Raw genomic sequence first — 5,865 nt, 5'->3', positions numbered from 1 at the left:
GCGTGTTTCATTGACATATTTTAAGGATACTGGAAGAATAGGAAGCAATCCAAACTTACCATCGGATAGGTCTGACTGAATATAAGTATAGAGATGGACAAAAAACAGCTCAATGAGCAGCCCTATTCGAATTTGAAATAGTGTCTAATCGGTCAACTGCATTTACATGTTAAAACCAGTCAACCTCATTTGCAGATAAAAACCTGTCAATGAAAACCGGTCAACCATATTTACCGGTAAAAACCTGTCAACCATATTTACCGGTAAAAACCTGTCAACCATATTTACCGGTAAAAACCGGTCAACAGTATTTACCGGTAAAAACCGGCCAACCGTATTTACCGGTAAAAACTGGTCAACCGTATTTACCGGTAAAAACCGGTCAACCGTATTTACCGGTAAAAATCGGTCAACAACGTTTTGGCTTTGACAGAAGTTTTATTGTGTTGGCCTCATCACAATGCCTTATTGTTTTAGCAAACTTATGTAAGAACCTAAAAAAGAAGCTCTTTGAAGACAATATTGAAAGACTACCAGTGGGGTAAAAAGGCTTCTGCGACATTGACGAAACACTTCCTGAAAAAATATTTCTCCAGCGAAAGGGATTTATTTTTGGTGAATATTTGTAAGGTTCGTTCCACAAAAATTGATTGATTCGGTTGTTAGTCTAGTCTAGTTTCCGAAAATCAAGACACAGTCGATATTAAGGAATTTTCGTCGCAAGTAGATGAGGCAAAGCGGAGTTTTCTGGCACTCATTTGTAGTGCGAGAAAAAACGACATCAAATGGCCGCATAGAAAGTTGAGGATTTTGGCACTGGATGTTAGTATCTCTAAGATCTCAATTTCACATAAGTTTTGTGATTCGTCGGTGCGTTGTTGACAAATTTAAGCTTTTTCATTTAGAAGATTATTCAGTTTGGTTTGTTGAAAGAGATCCTCACCTAGCACTAATTAACGAAAATATTAATTTCAAAACTCACTAAAATACCGGGTTTCCACCCATCTACATGAAAAACCCATTAGAGGTTCTGTTATCGGTAATATTTTTCACATTTACCGGTCTCTACCTTTTACCGGTAAATGAAAAATAAGCTGAAATGGATTCACCATCCAGGGTTAACGAATAACGATTCTCGTTTTAGTACCGAAGCCTTACAAACAATCATTTAAAATTTACGAAAAAGAGAATTAAATTTCCAGAAAATATCAATAAAATGGCGAAAAACATTTAAATTAAATCCGCGATTTTTTTGATGGAGTCGCTTGGTAATGTGTTATTTCTTGTTAACAACCGTATTCCACCCATCCATACAATATTCCTATTAACGAAAAACAAACTTTTATTTCACCAAATGTATACTGGGGCTGGCAATACAACGGGGCTATTTAACTTTTATTCGAAAGAGCTTTAAGTGCGTCCCCAAGGCAGAAATGTAACTCAATCATAATTGAAGCGAAGAGAGAGCGAGAGAGAATGATAGAAGGGAAACGTTCCTTTTCCATTTATTTTTTTATTTTGCTCAATCAAAGTCACAATTCTCAAACATACCAAATTACCATCTTTTCACATTTGATTAAATATGCTAACCACAATTCGTTCATTCCCATCCTCTACTTACGCCGCTCGCATAAGAAAAAAAAATAATATTTTATATGGCGCAGGAAAAAAAATGTTTTTCTAATAGGCTTTTCGTTCCAAGAAAATCAAAAATCTGAAAATAAAAATGAAAAATAAAATGATTTTTCATCTATATGCAGCGTAGCATATGTTTTTCCGAAGCTAAGGGAAAATTCATTTCCTGTTTTTGACTGTTCCTCTTCTCTTGTCTATGGTTTATGTTCGTTTGAACGTAGTACCGAAACTTTGCCATGCATAATATTAAATATACATATTATAGACCATGGTATGACATAAAAAATGCGGTACGAGTGTGTACTACATATATATTTGATTTTAGAATAAAAAAAAAGATTTTTTTTTGAGCCACGAAGACGAAGAGCAACTTTATTTTATGAATCGTGACTCTCACGATCATATCCACACATAGCGCATATTATATTAACATGAACATCTGTTTACCATTGAAGAAAACAAGGAAAATGAATTTCTAAGTACTTGCATCCCCATTTCACTATGTAGAGCGACGGTATTATTTTTGCGAAAATATTTGCATATAATTGAATTGAATATAATTTCTTGTGTTGGATACAAGAACCAATATTAAAAGAAGAAAAAAAAAATCAACGAATTAAGTTTACAGCAAGCCTCTGTTTGCTGTTGAGATTCCCTTTCGACTCCCTTTTTTCATTCTTCCGTTTTTATGGTTTTAAAGTACAATGGAGGGAAATAACGGAAAATTGAAAAAGTGTCTTTGTAAGGCGCTTTTTGGATTTAGTGTGTGGAATATGTGGAACGGATTTACATTATTGTAGTTTATGAATCGTTGAAGAGGTAGGTAGAAAGCATCAAGATTGTAAAACATGTTTGCTATCCAGTAAGAGCTCCTCCAGATTCACGTTACCAAAACCGACGCTTTATAACAAACAGTCCAGAAGAGTCAGAATTCAAAGAATATGCCAAAATCCCACAAGTAAGCTGGTAAAAAAATCATCGAAAACGTTTACTTTTCTACACGCCGCTACCTCAACCATCACTAAAGTCCGAAAAATTTAGATGATCCCCAAAGAAAAACATTTCAGTTCAGATTTCTAGGACTCTGGAGTTAATAGACCAATAGAGAATGATAAAGTGTTAGGGTCTGATCGGTAGTAACCTGAAGAATGACAAAAATCCAGTAAAGATCGAAAAGAAATCCGGTAAAACACGTAAAATCCTCAGGTTCTAGCGCTGAGAGGGAATGGGTAAAACATCGAATTATAAGAATTTTGGTGTAATTTTGTTATTAACAGGCATCCCAAACATCCTGAGCTATTTTTGTCAATGAACGTATACTCTATAGGTATTGTCTAATGTCAAAATTTGTATGCAGCGGAGGAAATAGCGATTGAAAGGTGATTTTTTTATACACCTTTAAAAATTTTGTCCAGCTCAGCTGTAGTCGTTGTACGAATGTACTGTACAAATTCGGGACAAGTACATTATGTTAACGTAGCAGTAATATTTACAGTACAGCTGTATCAATGTACAGTTGGGCGAACATTGGTTGTCTCATCGAAAAATAAAAGTTGTACAGAAAATATTATTCAGAGTTCATAAATTTTCATCTTTAAACTATTTAGTACGTTTATTTACGTCAACTTATTTAAAAAAAAAAAAAAAACCGCCGTCCGTGCAATTCGAACTCGGGACCTCCGACACTCCAGTCCACCACCTTACCCATGTCCCAACTCAGTACTTGTGTTTGGAAGCCATTTTGTGAAAGCTATCTTATACATCGTACGTCTCCACTGTACTGTCTTGCTGAACATTAATGTTCAATTGATCAGTATTATGAAATTGAACTTTAAAAGTTCTCGTATTTTAATACTGTTGTGTGGTAATGTAATTTCCAAATGTTCAAGAAGGAAGTTTTTTTCTGTAAATTATTTGTTAGGAAATTGTAAGACTTCTTCTCCTATTCTATAATTCTAAGAATAAATATTTTGAAAGAAAAAGTTAAGTTTCCGGCAGATGGGCTTTTGTCACATATTATTTAGACACCCAACAGTCTGACAGAAGCTTATTAAAATTAAGGGTAGCAACATAGTCAATTTTACTAATACGTCATTACTGTCTCGCTCAAAAGCGGTTAAAACGCAACTAGTACTACACATGTGTACGTCAAATTTGTTATCCTTTGTTTGCAGACTTCAGTTTTTTCATTTCATGATTTTGTATGCGAATGAAAACTAAAAGTGAGAAATTTTTCTTAGGAAAAGCTGTTTATTCATATTTTTGAGCAAACTGTTTGAAAATGTGTTAAGAATCGATTGCGTGGATTTACTTAATCAGTGCCTTTTTCTCACAAGCATCGAGGCTGAGTTCTTTCGCCGGCTACATTTATGACAAAATTCGTGGAATAACGTGTGCTCCTTAAGTGCTAACTTTCGAACAGAAGAGAAAGATTGATATTTACGAATGTCAAAAAATAGGTTTATAGTGTAACAAAATCATTTACCAAGTCATTTATTGAAAAAATTTCTTGAGCCTTCATTATTCAAATACGTTATTATTCAAAACTTGAATTTCTGAATTTAGTAGGGGGGCATTTCGTCAAAAAAAAGTGATTTGCCTTCCTATGGATTTTATAAAAAATGTTTTGATGGGATTATTTTGAGTATTATTAGTAGTCAAAAAAACACTAATTAGAAAAATTCTAGGTCAACAAGGTTTTTTTTTAACAAACAAAATTTCACCCGCCAATATAAGATCAGCGGTACAATATAAACACTTCATTTCTTCCATTATTTTCAACGGAGATTGTGTATAAAATATAAAATTAATTAAACAACACGACATTTACGTGGAATCATCATCGAAAATTAAACTTTCGCTTTGTTAACGTAGGTACTAGATTCGAAAAAACGATTCTTCTTCTTCTTCTACATATACGTCGGTTCTTTATTCGTATGTACAAATGCACGCATGAATGAAGAACCGACGTATAGAAGAAGAAGAATCGTCATTAAGTGCATCTTGTACTTACGTTAACAAAGCTCGCGAACGTTCATATTTCGGATTCCACGTAAGTGTCGCGTTATTTAATTAATTTTATATTTTATATACAATCTCTTTTGAAAATCATGGAATGTCGCCGAAGAAACGGATTGTTTATATTGTACCGCCGATTTTATATTGGTGGTCGAAATTTTGTTTGTTAAAAAAACCTTGTTGATCCGCGACCTAAAAAATTTCTAATTAGTGTTTTTTTGACTACTAATAATAATACTCAAAATAATCCCATCAAAACATTTTCGCTAATAGTTTAGGATGGCTAGACACCAAATGCCCCTCTACTAATTACAAATAGTTCCTAAATTGTCTCGAAAGTTCGTGCAGTGTTTAGTCTCATTTAACATTATGGAAGTTTTCACGACCACTACATTCAAACTGGCATTCATTCAGCTATAGTGTACGTTGTCCATCTGAATGGTACTTTGAATCTGTCATAAATCATGTACTGCTCTGCTGTACAAATTCGGGACAAGTACATTTGTTAACGTAGCAGTATATTTGTCAACGTAACAGAACAGTAGTACATCTTAGCTGTACATAGTACTGTCATTACGTTCAAAATTCAGCAATTACGTACAATATACAGATATGCTGAAAACTAATGTTCAGCTGTGTAGTAAAAAGAACTGCACGGGTACCATACCCAAATATTTTTTTTATAGGTGTATGAATTCGCTATTTCCTCCGGTTTGTATGGTTTGTACTAATAAAATCGGTTGAGAATTGCTGGTGTGAGGGGGTGAGGCATCTTCCAAGTCTAGGAATTTCCAGTGTCAGTTTTTCATTGAAAAACCCAAATTGTTCCACGAAAGGTCTGATACGTGATCAGGCTTTCGAGGAAAAAAGAACTTTCGAAAAATTCTGTTGCGTTCAGGGAATGTTTGATCACATGACATAAATAATAGTACATTACTGCTAAAAGGCTGTATATAAGAGACGTGTACGTATACGAGCGCTTGCGAAAGTATAAGTGTCTCTTATACACAGCCTTATATCAGTGAGGTAGTTTATCGCAGTAGACAAACATCTCTTTTTATAGTGATATAATTTTGCTTGCAAAACCTTTAGCACTCTAGGGTAAATTTGTTTATCTACCTAGGTGAAAAAGTGCTATCATTTCGCCGTTGGTAGATAAAATAGCGTATTCACCTTGAGCAAGAGTAATAGAAGATTATTCACCTCTGTCCA

This window comes from Bradysia coprophila, unplaced genomic scaffold (assembly GCF_014529535.1).
Source record: "Bradysia coprophila strain Holo2 unplaced genomic scaffold, BU_Bcop_v1 contig_232, whole genome shotgun sequence".
NCBI classification, from domain to species: Eukaryota; Metazoa; Arthropoda; class Insecta; order Diptera; family Sciaridae; genus Bradysia; species Bradysia coprophila.
Note: the sequence above shows the minus strand (reverse complement) of the source record.